Raw genomic sequence first — 17,182 nt, forward strand, 5'->3', positions numbered from 1 at the left:
TATCAGTAAAAACTTACTATTCAATAAAATAAAATTAATGTGGCACATAGTGTAAATAATACCAAGACATCATAGAAGAAGAAACAAGACATCCTTATATACTTACAATGATCCATTGAAACAAATACTACAGATAGGTATTAATTAAAAACTAATTCAGGGGCTAGGCAGTGGCACACCTGGTTAGGCACAGGTGTGTATACTCAGAGACTACAGTTCAAGCCCGTCCCCACCTGCAGAAGGAAACTTTTCAGTAGTGAAGCAATTAATGCTGTTTCTTTTTTTCTTCCCCTAAGCCTGAAATCTGATATGCAGGTGGATCCAAGTTATTGTCTGGGGAGATGATGTCATGGCTGGAAAAAAAAAATCCAGAAATCTGGATTAGGGAAGAGAGTAGCTCCCAAATATCAGAAAGGAGTATAAATATTGTTGACTGTAAAACCCATCTATTTGATGTGATTTGGGGCCCATATTCATCTTAGGAGCCTACGTGACCTCTGCATCCCTGTAGATCTGAGCTCACATTGTGTGGTCATGAGTAGGAATGTTCCAACCTGCCCCATATCAGGACCCATCTTCCTCAGGTGGAACATAGAGTATGTTGTTCAGCCTCCCTTCGAGGATGGAACATTCTACCATTGTTGATCCATGTTGAGGGCAAGGTCCTAGGGGGCCCACACAGGGGTCTACTGTGTTGTTCCTGATAGTGATGACCAGGTAACAATAGAGAGTGGGATTTATTCAAGGTCTAGGCCCATCTTGTCTGTCTGGGAATCTCAGGACTCCCTGACTAGGCCCTCAGCTGATGGGGTGGCCTGATAGTGACTAAAGAGTCATCATTAATGTATGCCAGTCTCTTGTCCTCAGCCTTTGCAGTCCTTGCTTTGGTAACGTTAGATTTGGAGTGAATGAGAGAAGTGTAATAGGAAGTAGGTGAGGAAGATATCTAAGTCTAAGAAGACATTATTTCATGAGGAACTTTATACTGACTCACTACAGACTGTTACGTACTTTTGCTTTCAGGTATATATTTTGCCCTAATTTATGGATACATGTGAAAATATGCTCTATCAGAAGGACCTGGTCTATATCTAGGTTTTGGGACTTTGTTAGGAAGTGAACCTCCTGGAATGGAACTATAGAATCCTATGAAAAGAAAGGTCTCACCCAAGTAATGAGGCTGAAGGGTTGACATTCATGCCTGAGGTCTCTAAATACAGTCTGAAGTGAAGCATGCTGAGGTGGTACTCGTTTCATTGATTAGATTAGCTGGGATCAGCAGATGCAATATAATTTGGTATGAATTGAGAGAAGCATGCAGGAAAGTGAGCCCCTAGAGGTTCCAGGACTGGGGGAATAAGAGGCTCTATAGAGGAAGCAGGAGGTTCCTGCTGTTTTAGGGTTTAAGAAGGCAACAGATAGTTATTACTGTCTCTCTTTAAGAAATTTTTTCTTTTCATGCAGACTTTTTAAATTATCTTTATTTATTGGATAGAGACAGCCAGAAATTAAGAGGGATGGGGGTCATAGGGAGAGAAACACCTACATCACTGCTTTACCACTTGTGAAGCTTTCCCCCTGCAGATGGGGACTGGGGGCTTGAACCGGGGTGGTTGTGCATTGTAACATGTCACTCAAACAGCTGCGCTACCACCCAGCCCCTCTCTTTTTCTCTATCTTACCTTCCCTTTCAACTTCTTTAGTATAAAAGAAAAAAGAAGGTTACCAGGAGAAGTATATTTGTCATGCAGGAACAGAGAACAATAAACCAGTGACAAAATAAATATTTTTAAATAGCTAACTGAGTATATTATACTATATAATACAACAGATATCATTGCAAAGGGAGAATATGTTCCTAACATGATATAGTCCAGCATTAAAATATAGACACACGTTTCTTTGTTGTTAGTTTAAGTGTCAAAAGTAGAAAAGGGTTAGTCTTGGTTTTTAAAATGTTCCTGTTGAGTTTCACTTAATGGGTAAACAACATCAGTACATATTTGACAAGGATTTTTAGTGGACATTATGAGGAAAAACTCAAGGGACAAAATTTCCAATTTTTTCTATATAGATGTGAGTTTAGGATTATTTTTATGACCAAGACACACAACCATTAAATTTCTAAAAAAAATAAATTTGAACCAAATAATAAAAAGGGAAAGATGAATGTATCAGAAGTCCCCTTATGAAAATACCTGACATATCAAGTAAGAATTTTTGTTCTAGTTTCTGACAGAGCAGAATACAGAGTATGCCTATAATGTTTTTTTCTTTTTTTTTTTTTTTTTTTTGGCAGTTAAAATAACATCACTATCCTTGACTTTCTTGACTGTAACTTATAATCTGAGGATTGGCAAACAAAAAGGGCAGGTACATATTGTCATCTATCGGTATATAGGACATAAATTCTGATCAGGAAATTTGAATTTTCCATATTCTGCAGATATAAAGATGGCATGGTAATATGTCTTGCTGACTCTCTAGAACTTTGCAGTTAGGTAGATAAAAAATTAGCATTAGGTGGCAGGGAGTGGCACACCTGGTTGAGTGGTGTGCTACAAAGCTCAAGGACCATGGTTCAAGACCCTGGTCCCCACCTGCTGGGGGTGGGGAGCTTCATAAGTGAAGCAGTGCTGCAAGTCTCGCCCCCACTCCTATTCAGGATGATTATAAATGTGAAGGGGAAAATAATAAAGAAAAGCTTGTATTGCATTTTTGGAAAAGTCATGACACTTCTGTTTTTCTATGCAAAAACGTGTCATGACTTTTCTGACAACCCAATAGTTGGAAATGTTTCTGTTGATTTAAAGGAGAGAATCATTAGTGGTATTTCTCCATTCTGAATCATTTTTTATAATGGATAAATATTTTATAAGAATATGGAATATGGTAGGAGAGATAGCATAATGGTTATGCAAACAGACTCTCATGCCTGAGGCTCCCAGGTCCCAGGTTAGTCCCGATGCCACCATAAGAAAGGCCAAGCTGATCAGTGCTATAGCAAAAAAAAAAAAAAAAAAAATTAAAGAAAAGAAAAAGAAATAGTCACAATATGGGTAATGAAATGTTATAATAATTACCTAGTATATACTGGTAGTTTATGAGTGCTTTATTCAGTATTGCCAGGCAAGAAGCCTAAGAAGATATCTGAAAATCTAATGTTAGAAGATGTAAGTGGTACATATAGTACAATTCTGATTAGTAAGTCTGTCTCAATGATTTTTATTAGAAAAGAGTACAAATTAAAGGAATGATATACAAGGTAGCTTTAAAGAACTCATTTTTGTCCTGTCCTGTGGCAAAGTAAGAGAAACTCATACAGACCATAACTGACAAACTGACCTTTTCAGTGATTCCATATGGATACATGAAATCAACAGTAAAGTTGAGAATGAGAAACAATAGTGTTAGCTATGTACTGATACAGCTTACCCTAAGGTGAAAAGTCACACTTTTTATTTTGAAACTAATTTATGAAAGAATAAAAAGTATAATAAAAAGGATAAAAATAGAAAGTGCAAATTTTAAGGTAATTTATAAGTCTCCCCTTTCTTTTTCCTTTCTACTTCCATCCTTTATCCTACTCTATACAGAATTTGCCATCTATTATTCTAGGTCACTTTACTGGAACAATATCTGAAGTGTATTAGATTATGGCAGTACTCTTTCTACTGCCTAAACAAAGTTTTTGTACATGGGGCCCAGACTAGTTAATATAGACAGAAAATATTCTATTGCTCTTCTTCTGGTTTTGTGTTCTAAATTAAATTTTTCTGGACTTGGAAGAAGGCTGTATTCTAGGGCACAGGATCATCTCCCCAGGATCATTTCCCCCAACAGAGTAGGTGTATATCCCAATATAAAAATCCTGTATCATATTTGTAATGGGTTAGTACTAAAAAGGAATAGGTGCAAACAATGCTTTCTTAGCTTTGTTCTTACAGCTGAAAAGTACAACTTTGAATAATATTTGAAAGGTACAAATCATAGTAACAGTGGTTGAAACAAGATGAATGGATGCATAGATTCATAGACTTATCTAGCTGATTATTTAAACATAGGTGTACTTAAAATATATTTTTTTAACATTTTGCTAATTCTGTGTTTAAGGATAATAATTTCTTTGTTCTCTTGCAAAGTTAGCCGACAACATTATGTATACAATGGATCCTACAAAACATCCAGTAAATCACATTCATTTAATTTAATCTTATATTCAAGATTTCTACTTTTAAATAATACTAAAACCAAATGTGAATATGTTCACATATTCATCAGTTAATGTTAGTATGGCAGTGAGGTGTATAAAAACAGGTATAAAAGAAAAACTATGTTCTCTGATACATCTTACCTTAGGAATAATTATATTTTATGTATGTTTTAAATATATATATAGATTTATAAAAGGAGAGGTATTTATTGATATATTGATGCAATATCTTGAAAAGACTAATTAAGAGGAGTTTGATATATTACCCTCTTAAATACATAGTTTAATGATTATAGGGATACTTCTAAAATTTTTACATACAATTTTTCACAAAATTACATCTTGCAAATATATGTTTAAATACACATGTGAATATAAACATAGAAAAGAAAACAAAATAAAACCCTAGTCAGATATAGCTTGTATTCTGAAATAAAATTTAAATATAGCATGTTCAAATAATCTGCAATGATCTAAAATATAAAGCATTTTATATAAATAAAAATCCACTAGCCAGCACAATATATTTATGTAAAAAAATAAAGGTCTGAACATACTTTCTTAGTTTTTTTTTAATTCCACCAATTATATAACAAGAATTGTATCTAGAAACAAATTCTTGGTTTTCTATAGGAAAAACAGGCCCTTACGATGAGCATAGTATTTATTTATTCTTTCTCTAAATTCATTTTTCATAATTAGAAGTTTAGTTATTATAAAATATTTTAGATGAAATGCATACTATCCTACATCATCAGTGGAATTACTGTACTGATGATTTGGGAACAAGTATATAAGTTATTATAAATTTATATTTACTTATCAAGTGGCATCTTACATATGGCTGCTCTGTGATTTCAATCATCTTTGTGAATTTAGGAAATAGATCTCATTTTTGTTTTTTCTAATCCTTGAAGTCCTTAGTTTCCCTATTAAAAATAGAGGACTTGAAATCAATGTGTCCAGGAGTAGTCCCTTATATGGATGTCAATAATATGCATCTCAGGGAAACTTGAGTTTATTCAAATCATTCATATTGTAAAATAGCACAGATGGGAAAATGAAGAGGGGCAAAAAGGACACAGAGCAATTTATTTACTTTTTATCTTCTATTACCTTCTGATACTGAGTAAAGAAACTCAAAAGAATCCATATTATAGTCTTTCAGTAGCAAAGAGTGGTTTAGAGGAACTTTAACAGACCCTTTCCTTCCACAATATCCATCTTCCACCTTCTCCAAAACAAAACTTTTTTTTTTCAGTTTGAAAAAAAAAAGTCTCCACCTAAAAAATTCAAAGCACATAGCAATACTGTCCTGGTAGTACGAACATGTTTTAAGGACAATTTCCTTAGTATTTTTTCTAAGTAGATGGCTATTCTAAATCCTGTATGGATTCACAAACTGTGATAGTGTAATCTGAAAATTTGCTAAATGCTACTGTTAACCGTATCAGTAAGGATACTGGCTGGTTTCACAAGATTTTATAATGGAAATTATATAGAATTTTAGGCCAATTCTGTCTGCTTGAGAAAGAAAACCCAGGTACAGAGAGTTACCTCCCTGGGGTCACAGAGCCAATTACAAGGATGAGAGGAAAACTCAAAACCTTTGATTCAACCATCACAAGTGCTCACCTAGTTAATAATGTTCATCTTTTATTCTTCTTTCAACACAATTTTAAAGAGTTTGAAATATAACCATTAATGCAAGTAAAGTAAATATCTACTTGTTTAACTGTGCCAGTAGAAGTTAATTTATTATTTACAGATGCCAATTTTTAACAGATTGACTAACAATGAACTGACAATATTCATAAAGATTTTTCACAGAAATATAAGGAGATACAAAAGTTCAAATTTTATTCAACCACAAAAAGTCACATCCATTCAACTTTCACAACTTTTCATTTAAGAATATTAAATTGATATGATCATATCTTGCACTGTTGAAGTATACTGAAATCAGTGTAGGTGTTAAATTTTAATGGACATTACTGAAACTAAGGTATTTTCTCCAAGTAACAGAGGAATCTCAGAAAACATGTTTTTGTTGTATTAAAAGTAGAAGACAGAAAAACATACTGCTAAAAAGCATTCAATTAGGCAATTTTGAAGGCAGTTGTCCTTTTAAATCATATAAAATACCCCCCTGCAATTAACCTTATGTTAGAGCTACTGAAACTTACATCAATGCCACTCTTTAAACACAAAAATAATTTACATCAGTGGTTATTTCAAATTTTAGTATATCTAAATTCCTTCATATAACTAGTCTTTATTTAGCTTTTATGTATACTTTCCTTCACTAAAAAAAAATCTCTGCACTTGAAGATTGCATCTGCACCTTACTAGTTACAGATAGGAAAGTCAGAATGCCATTCCATTCAATAGAAGAAAAAACAAAAATCAAAGTAATTTTTAACAATAGTTCAGTCTTCCAATATAATATCTAGCAAGGTTTTTACTTTTTTCTAATTATTTACTTTAGTAATGATAATCATATTAAATGAGTTGCTTTAATAATATGGCCATGAGTCTACAAAATTATCTTTATGTTACTTTATGTAACTTTATAGTTAGAATATCAGACCTATGAACTCTATATTAACATTAAAGGAAAGTATGTTTGATTTCACCAATTGCAACTTTAAGCAAATACAGGTATATAGCACTTTATTAATAAGAACTCCTCTAGTAAGCAAACACATTAGAGGAATTAATCATTCATTCCCTGCAGACTGCTTATGTATTTCATAGGGCCATTATCTGATCTGAATAACAAGAACAATTGCATAATAAAACACATTACTGCTTACACCAGCAACTTCCTTCTTTCAACTTAAAAGTTGCAAACACCTCTGTATCACACAGAAAGCTAGATAAGAAAAAGTCTGATAATTTAATTAACACCATCCAGGTTTGAGTACTTTTTGTCTATTATTATCTAGAGGCAGTGATCAAATGTAATATGTGTGAGCTTTACTAAAAATGGTTTTAATTTAGGTTAACTTCCTCATCCCTGTGTCTTAGTTACAAGAGAGGAAGAAGAGTGTCAGATTGGAGTTCATATTAATTGTAAATCTCACCTTTCATAAATTCAAAGAGGTGTCAATTCTGCCATGACTTTTCTACTGCAGAAATGAGACACATAGTATATGTCAAAATATGTTGAACCACACATAAAACTAAAGACTAGTACAATCTTTTCTTTGTCATTTTTTTTCCAAATGTAAGATATTCTCTCAAATATTTAAGGTCAAAATGAGTAGAGGTCATAATCAGAATCTGATCAACCAAGGAATTTAGTTTAAATTATTTAAATTCACTTAAAGTCAAAACCAGATATGGCACCTGGGAGCAGTAATATGTCCAGGAAAACCCATCAGAATAGGAACAAAGTAATATATACAAGAAACACCTGACAATTTTTTTCAAATTATTTTGATCTATGAGAATGTCATCAACTAACTTGTTATTACCCTAAAAACTTAAGTTCCCAGATAAGCAGTGTAATAGACTTTGGATAAGTATACCAACTCTAAAGATCTTTCCTTTTTAAAGCCAGTATAGCTTATCTTACTCTTAAAATTGAAGTCAAATGAATACAGCTACTTTTATATACTTATTTGAGCAAATATACCTATTTAAGTAATATGTTCTTTTTCATTTTACCAACACTGAAAATTAATATCAGGGAGTTGTTAGGTATTATCTGATAGTATGGTATTGGGTTGGAAAAAATGATCTGTGACACAAGTATTTTTAATTTTCATTCTGGCTTATAAATTCCAAGGATTTTTTTTTTTTGGAAATGTTTTAGAATAAGATAAAACAAACTTTTTCTAGTCACTATTTTACACTAGTCAGTCTGACTGCTATTGTGTAAAAGAACGCTGATGTTCTTTAAAAAATAACCCATTTTACTGAAGCTGCAATTCCTACTGTATCTACTGTATATGTAACAATGCAAGAATTATATTCATTCCATTTGGCAGTGGTAAAGAAAAAAATGCTGAAATGTTATTGATTCTCTTGTGCAAAACAAACTGACTCAACTCTATTTTTCCTGACATAACACAAAGGTTTTATTTAGATATTACAAAACATTGACTAATGTTAGACTATTGCTCTTATCAAGAAACAAAACAACAACACAACAATGGAAACTAGACATCATTAACCCTTTCACAGGGAGAGAAAAGACTCCTACTTATTTTTACAGAAATGCTGCAGCTACTGACACGGTAATGTTAGCCCCAAGAGAAATACTGCCTACAAAAGTTTCTGATGCAGAGATATTCAGCCCTAGGAGACACCTTAAACCTGTCACTGACTGCTGAGCCCCTGTCACAGTTTATAACCTGCTTTGTCAAAGTCACAGTCTCAGCTCCTGCCAACTCCAAAACACTTTGTCACATTCCTTCTCCAATTAATGCCATCCAAGTTCTCCACACTAGGCTAATTTCAGGATTTTCCTCCACATCTTACCTACCTAAATGCATTAAGAAGCCTCTCAACAGGGTTTTCGACTGATCTTTCAAACCATCTTTATCAACTTTCCCTTGACCCATTTTTGGCGGGGGCAAGTTATCTTCAGAATTACAGATAAAACAAGCAGCCAAGTGAAGTCAAGGAAGGAGGGGAGTTGGTGTGGATTAGGTTGATGGTGAAGGTAACACAAGTGAACCAATCAGGCTTGAATTCTCAAGCTTTCTCTGGGTAATCATCCTTGAACCTCAGAATCAACCAATGTTTCACTAAGCAGGCTTCCATGAACAAAAAGCATTTTAAAAAATCAGATTTCCCACAAGGTTTTTCAAACTGAAGTGCCTATGCCCTTTCTCAGGGGTGGAGGCATGCTTATCGAACCACTTCCCAATTAAGGACTAATTCAGTTATATAAGTCAACTTCTTCCCTGGCAAAACGAACAAAGTGTCCATAGGTTGGGGGGAGGGGGTGGGGTGGAGGACATTCAGCATATGTCTTACTTCAGAGACAATACGGAAACACAGTTTACTCACTAAAGCAGCCGCTCCAGTCCTTTGGAAACCCTGAGGGGTCTTCTCTTTTCTTGCCTTCCAATCAAAGAAAGAACCGTCTTTCTATTCCACACAGGCCCGGAATAAACTGCAACAGAGGACTGCACATGCACCGCTGCCCGTCGGGTTTAGCCTTTGGCAGGGTGCTTCAGGTTCCGTTTGTTTCAAAAGTGGGATCTTCTTTTCCAAGAGGAAGGGGGAAGGAAACTGAAGAAAATGGAGGTGCGGCGGGGTGTGTGTGTGTGGGGGGGGTGCGCTCCAAAAGCTAGCTTGGGTCCCGCAAATTATTCTGGAGGCAAAGTACCTGCACTCGCCCCGCTGTAGCTGCCTGTCAGCGCCGCGCGCCAGGGGAGGACGCTGAGGAGGAGGAGGAGCGGCAGCAGCAGCAGCAGGAGGGCTCGGGCTGGGAGGGGAGCGCCGGGCGGGGGAGGCCGGTGTGCGGCTCCTGGAGAAGGCGAGGAGGCGTCGAGCGGCTGTCAGGGCGCGGCGCTGCCCCACGCGCTCTAGTCGCCGGTGCGGGCGCGGGTGAGGGCGCGGCGGGGCGAGCAGCAGAGGCGGCGAATTCCTGGTGACTCTCGCTCGCTTTCGTTCGCTGGCTCGTGCTCCTGCCTCTCTCTCTCTCTCTCTCTCTCTCACACACGCACACACACACAGAGACACACACACACACACTCACACACGCGCGCGCACACACCCCACGTCTCAGGCAGCCGCCGCTCAGCCACACGCACTCACCTGCATTTCCTTAACGAGCCACTTGATGGCTGCCAGCAGCGCGGCCCAGGCGCCAGCGGATGGGAGCCGAAGCCAGGGAGGACGAGGCGCGGGAAGCTCTGAAAGCCGCTGGGGCGGTGGCGGCAGCGGCGGCGGTTCGGGAAAGCGAACCAGGGAGGGAGGAGGGGAGACCTGGTCTCCTCCAGGAATTGCCCTGGCGAGGACAGGACTGATTCTGAGACCAGGAGGTCTTGGCATGATCGCAGGGCTCCGGGGGAAGGCGGTGGGCGCGGGGAGAGGACAGGTCAGGCAGGGACCAACCAAGAAAGCTTGTCCAGGTGTGGAACCCCCGGTGGGCTTCTTCAAGTGTTCCTTTTCTTTTTTTTTTTTTTTTTTAGCGGTTTCATTGGATGGAAGCTGGCGGGATGGGTTGGAGGTAGTGTGTTGGGGGGGTGGGATGCAAGAGGTAGAGATTGAATTTCAATACAATAGGCACTTACATAGAGCCCACTTTAGCATGAGGAGAGTAGAAGCTACAACGTGCATGGGGTGTTCTGCATCTCAAACTGTATGTAGTTTTCCTTTGGTTCGCTTGACAGTCTTGCTGGATTTGAGGGAGAGCTATGACTCTAGTAAGGTTCTAGTTGATAAGGAGAAAACCTTAAGAGTTGCTGTAAAACACTTCTATTAGCAGGACATCCACAGGCATTAACAGGGATATTTCTTCCTTGCCTACTTAGTCCACCAAAGTTAAGTGGCCAGTGCCTCTTAGGTGTGTCACAGACTGAAGAAATGAAAGATACTTCTTAGGGCTGCCCAGCATACCGCCATCCCAGGTCCACCACCACCACCCCTTCCCACCCCTCAACAAAGCTAGAAATGGAGTCAGGAGCAGGAAAGAAGGGGTGGATCAGATGGAAGGAATCTAGGAGAAAGCACTTATCATGAATGTCATTTATGACTGATCAGAGCGTGCTGTTGTGGCAACAAATCATATCATTATTTGCTAAAGAGTCACCAGCAGCCCTACATTGGTTCTTTGGAAGAAAAAAAGGTCAAAATAATTACCCTGCTTGCAATAATATAAAAGAGCACTATAGGTACATTCTGGTTAAATATGCCCTAAGCACTGAGGAAAAGGGAAAGAGAGAAAGCTACTTTCCTTATATTTCCATAGTCTCATTGCAGAAATACCACTTTCTCCCAAAGAGAAATAAAGCTTAATCAATACAGGTGACATTTTCTCCCAGGTCCTTTCACCTTTTTGTTTTTCTTTTCATGCCTGCTTCATTGCTACTCATGTCTACTCTCCTTCAGAACTGACCCTTCTTCTGAATCTATTTATTACCATCCCCTGCTCCCAGTCAACCTTCTCAATCCTGCTGATGACACTCATCTGAACTAGTCCACGTGTAGAGATTCATTATCACTTAAAGCTGTTCTTGGAAATGATAGGCTCTAAACCAAAGATTTAAACCATGTGTGCAAGTGTGTGTGCCTGTGCATCCCTCTTTGTAATTATGCAAAGCACCTGCCCCTTATGGTGTTGTCTGTGTAAGATGATGACTAACTTATTCTGTTCTCCCCTTTTCTCCCTCCCTTTCCTCCTCCCTCTCCCTCTGCACACATAGATACCACTCACTCCTGTCTCAGTTCCTTCCTGTCAGTGTTCAATAATGGTTTTACATGAACTTTCTATTAGAAAGCCTCTGACTACCAAGAGCAAGTCAAAGCAGACTGGGAGGAGGGATGCTGGGGCACAGAGCTGCTGCTGTTTCCTTTCATCACTCACCCATTACATATACTGCTGTACTTAATGCCAAGTGGCAGACAAAATGATTTCCTCTCTTGGCTATTCGTAATAATATATTTTCCCTCCCCCAGAAGCCCATATAATTAATAATAAAAGAAATAATGCATGTTGAAACCATGGGAAAAGCAGATAGATGTTGATGAGGTAGAGTTGGTCACTTTTTTTGCTGTTGTTGCTTGCAAAAACCAAGTGACCACTTCTCCCTTTTTGCTGCTTCTAAGTGGGTTAAGCAAAGCATTTGGCCCTTTTACTGTGTTCTCTTTTCCATATTTCCCTTGACAATAGTTTGTGTATTTTAAATAAAGATTTCATTCTGCCAACCCGCAGGAAGCTTTTAACAAGATGCAGCTGAGCGTGTCGATATCTTATATCTTTTACTGCTGTATGGGGGTGTTCAGCAACTTGAAACAACTCATCTCAACTACAGCTCAAAGCTGGCATCTCTTAAGAGACAATGCTCCCTGGGGCTGATTTATTCTTGCTTCTAGGCAACTATCCTTCTCTGCCCTCTGGAACTAGAAACAAGATACTTTAAACAATGGAAGAATGATTCACCCCTCCCTGCTACACCCTCCCCCAGTTAAGAACACCACAGGTGTTAGTCTTGATCACCTTCTTTAGAGATTGCATTAGTGATTCAATTAAATTGGAATATCTTTCCTGAGGATTATAGCACCAAACCTGAAAATTTAAGAGAGTTTTATTATTTAATTATCTCTCTATACTTTCTCTTATATTATGGTCTATTTTTCCTTCTTAAATAAAAGGCAGTTGTCCATATCACCCTTACATTTGTATATTTACTTTTAAAGACAGAACCTCTTTAGATTAGTCATTGTCAGTGGTCCACTGTTAAATAACCTTAACAAATGTAAAATAAAAATAATATGAAGAGGAATGTGTAGGGGGAAAATTCATGACCCTAAATATCAGTCATACAAGATTAGTTTCTTTTGAAGTTCTCTTTATTTGCCATATTTGTTCATTTACCAAAAGTTAAGTTATAATATGCCTTGCCTCCTGAAGTTTTTAACTTTGGTTAATTTCAACACCCTACTATAACTTGAAGAAATTTCCAAATTTCATTTGTATTTGTGAAAGATTTAAGTACTTCCTTGTCTCAGTTTTTTTTTTTTTTTAATTAGGATTAATACTTCATGGGTAGCAAACTTAAAGCAGCAACTTCCTGTTATGTCCCAAAAATATGTTAATACCTTTATGGAAAAACTTCCTAATAATATAGTAATTTATGGATTTTAAAATAAAGAAGGGGAAATAGGTAACACAATAGTAAGAACTGGAAAGAGCATGTAACCTGTTGTAAGGGAGACAATACCTGAAACAGGTATTTTGTGACCACCAAATATGGAGGTCTGACTTGTAATAGTCTCACACAACACCATCTTTGTTTTATTTTTTTCTTCAGCCTGCAAATATGGTTTCAACTTAATTGGTTGTCCCTTTACACCACCTTTTCTTTGATAATTATGGTGATTGGCAGAAACTACAAGCAGAAAGTTTTATTGTTGATAATAGAGTGTGAAATCATGAAATCACTTAACTCAGACCTTGTGCATGTATTTCTTTTTTTTTTTTTTTTACTTTTTTTTTATTTTAGAAAGGAGACATTAACAAAACCATAGAATAAGAGGGGTACAATTCTGCACAATTCCCATAACCTGATCTCCATATCCCATCCCCTCCCCTGATAGCCCTCCCATTCTCTATCTCTCTGGGAGCATGGATCCAGGGTCCTTGTGGGTTGCAGAGGGTGGAAGGTCTGGCTTCTGTAATTGCTTCCCCGCTGAACATGGGTGTTGACTGCTCGATCCATACTCCCAGTCTGCCTCTCTTTCCCTAGTACAGTGGGGCTCTGAGGAAGTGGAGCTCCAGTACACATTGATGGGGTTATCTGTCCAGGGAAGTCTGGTCAGCATTTTGCTGGCATCTGGAACCTAGTGGCTAAAGTCTCTGGTCACAGTCTGAAGTGAAGCATGCTGCAGTGGGGTGGCACTTGTTGCATTGATTAGGTTGTGATCCATGGATGCAATATTATTTGATTTGAATTGAGAGCAGCATGCAGAAAACTGGGCCCCACCCTAAGGTTCCAGGACTGGGGGAAATTTAGGCTCTATAGTGGAAATGTAAGGTTCCTGTTGTCTTAGGGTTCAAGAAGACAATGGATAATTATTGTTATTGTCACATTATTTGGTGATAGGGTTAACTTTGGAAAGTCCCTTTGATAGGGTTTGGGGCATAATACCAAGCATCTTGTATATAGCTGTGCTACCGGTTGCTTCTGTTCTCCCTGGTCTAGGATTTTGGGAGAGACAACATATCAAAGACAGCCTATGTATTAAAAAGACTCAGTCTGTGTTTTAAGAAGTTCTAGACATATCATCAGTTTTTTCGCCTCTTCCTATTAATTAAATGGTGGTTTATATGTTTACACTTTAATAGGATTGTACATTAACACCACTCCCACCACCAAAAGACTGTGTCCCATCCCCACCACCCACCCCCAGCCCCCAACCCCCCACCGTGCCGGGAAGCCCAGTGGCCACCCTCACCACAGGGTTTTTACATTGGTGCCCTGCTCTCGATTTAATCAGATCCTGCTTTTGGTTTCCCTTTCTGTTCTTCTTTCTCAGCTTCTGTTGATTAGTGGGGACATCCCATACTCATCTTTATCTTTCTGACTTAGCTGACTTAACATAATTTCTTCTAGCTCTGTCCAAGATGTGTCAGAGAAGGTGGGCTCATTGTTCTCAATAGCTGCATAGTATTCCATTGTGTATATGTACCACAGCTTTCTCAGCCACTCATCTGCTGTTGAGCACCTGGATTCCTTCCAGGTTTTAGCTATTATGAATTGTGCTGCTATGAACATAGATGTACACACATCTTTTTGGTTGGGCATTATGGAATCCTTGGGGTATATCCCCAGGAGAGGAATTACTGGGTCATATGGAAGGTCTATGTCTAGCCTTTTGAGAGTTCTCCAGACTGCTCTCCAGAGCAGCTGGACCAGTTTATATTCCCAACAGCAGTATAGAAGAGTTCCTCTGTCCCCACAGCCTCTCCAACATTTGTTGCTGCTGTCCTTTTTGATATATGCCATTCTCCCAGGAGTGAGGTGGTATCTCAGTGTTGTCTTTATTTGCATCTCTCTAACAATCAGCGACCTGGAGCAGTTTTTCATGTTTGTTAGCCTTTTGTATCTCCTCTGTAGTGAATGTCTTGTTCATATCCTCTGCCCATTTTTGGATGGGGTCATTTGCTTTTTTGCTGCTAAGTTTGCTGAGTTCTCTGTATATTTTGGTGATTAGTCTCTTGTCTGATGTATGGCACGTGAAGATCTTCTCCCATTCTGTGAGGGGTCTCTTTGTGTGTGTGACAGTTTCTTCTTCTTCTAGCGTTTGCCCTTCTTCCATAGCCAGTCAACAGCGTCAGGTTGAAAGCTGTCAGGAGCTGCTTGTTGCTGGCTTTGAAAGTGACTGGGATCCAATGACAGTTTCTTTGGCTGTGCAAAAGCTTTTCAATTTGATGTAATCCCATTGGTTTGTTTCTGCTTTAGTCTTCCTTGCAATCGGGTTTATTTCATCAAAGATGTCCTTGAGGTTTAGGTGGGAAAGTGTTTTACCAATGTTTTCCTCTAAGTATTTGATAGTTTCCAGTCTGACATCCAGGTCTTTGATCCATTTGGAGTTGATTTTTGTTTCTGGTGAGATAAGGTGGTTCAATTTAATTCTTCTGCATGTTATAACCCAGTTTTCCCAGCACCATTTATTGTAGAGAGCCTCCTTCTTCCATGTAACACTTTGGGCCCCCTAATCAAAGACTAGATGTCCATAGGTATGGGAGTTTAGATCTGGACTTTCAATTCTATTCCATTGGTCTGTGTGCCTATTTTTGTTCCAGTACCAGGCTGTTTTGATGATGATAATATAATATAGTTTGAGATCTGGGAGTGTGATACCTGTTGGTATGCTTCATCTTGATTTGGTCTCACCCCCCCACCTCCGGTGGTTTAGTCTTTGCCTTTCGCGCTTCTCCCTTCTCCCCACCCCCTATCCTATGTACTTCCTGAGTTCCTGCGGCTGCCGCCGGAGGAGAAAGATGGAGGACGACATGGTGTGGTGATGGTGTGGTGATTAGATTAGACTAGTTTTTGAATTGTTGCTCCTGAATAAAGAAACACAGCTTCTCTGCTCAGCTGTGTGTTCTCGAGTCTCTGTCTACCACCGCGAAACTAGCCCAGCCCACTGGTTCCCCAAACTCAAACAACATATGGCGCCCAACATGGGACCTAACCTGTGCAACCCCCAGATAAGTGAATCCATTATGGGCTGCTTTTCTGACTGAGAAGAGGTTTCCAAAGGCCTCTGCCCTTTCTTCATGAGACTGTTTTTCTGTTTCTGAAACATTTCTCTCTGGACTACGCACTGCTTTCCGCCCGCCGCCTGCCCACATGAACCAGCTTGCCTCCGTGTGGTGCGGGGCATTGGGCGCATGCTCCCTCCACACTGCTCAGCCACTGGGAGCAAGGCAGCAGACATGGCGGTCAGGGCTGCAGCCCATCCTGGCTGCCACCCCGGGGCACCTTGGCCCTTGCCTTCTGGACTGCTGGCCCGCCCGCCCTCCTGGTATGAAGTCTGGGCAGATCCCGGACCACCTGGAGACCGCGGGCTCCCTGCCGGGACTGGGCCCCCTGGCTGAGATCCCCAACTCAGCTCTGAAGTCAGAAAAGCTAGAATACACAGAGGTTCCTGCAGAGACCGCTACCTACAATTCCTGGAGCTGAAGTTGCACAAGAAGCCACCGCTGGACAATGCACCCCTGAACAACTAGACAGTACAGATCTAAATTCGTGTTTAAAATGACATGTCTTCGTAACAAAAGTTTTTCTCCTTGTGTATATGAAAACCATGTTTATGTGTGTGTTCAAATATGGGTGGGGTAGATAGCACTATGGTTATGCTAATGATTCTCATGCCTGAAGCTTTCTTTTTTTTCCATGGTTCTCTGTTTACCTTTCCACATTTTATTGTTTAAACTTTAAACAATCTTAAAATCATACCAAAAAAGGCTTCCAATTGTAATAGAGTTATCAATTGTGGTAAACTTCTAACCTGCTACAAGTTTTGTTTCATAGTAAGTTAATTGCAAGGGTCAAGTTCTCTACAAAAAAGTGGAATTCCAACGGCTGACCTTCCTCATGCAACAATTCACCCCCCCCCCAGCAATTCTTCGGTGGACATCTACTTTGAACTGGCACTTCTATCGGACTTACTGGTACACAACCCTACAGTAGCTTCCCTTTATGCTTCTGGGTTTCTCAAAGACTGACTACAGCCAGCTGCCTTGGGACTCTAGGCCATACCCTCCCTCCATGCTAGGTA

At 39.1% G+C, this 17,182-nt stretch overlaps 1 long non-coding RNA gene across 1 annotated transcript in view; it reads right to left on the reverse strand.

Annotated features, from left to right (window-relative positions):
* Positions 1 to 9,784, reverse strand: part of LOC132540733 (uncharacterized) — a 698,115-nt gene extending 688,331 nt beyond the window's left edge. The window contains exon 1 of the long non-coding RNA XR_009551891.1: positions 9,236 to 9,784. This is a non-coding gene — a long non-coding RNA (uncharacterized LOC132540733). The remainder of the gene's footprint in view (positions 1 to 9,235) is intronic.
* Between the last annotated feature and the right edge of the window lie 7,398 nt (positions 9,785 to 17,182).

The sequence above is a fragment of the Erinaceus europaeus genome, chromosome 10, assembly GCF_950295315.1.
Source record: "Erinaceus europaeus chromosome 10, mEriEur2.1, whole genome shotgun sequence".
Taxonomy (NCBI): Eukaryota; Metazoa; Chordata; class Mammalia; order Eulipotyphla; family Erinaceidae; genus Erinaceus; species Erinaceus europaeus.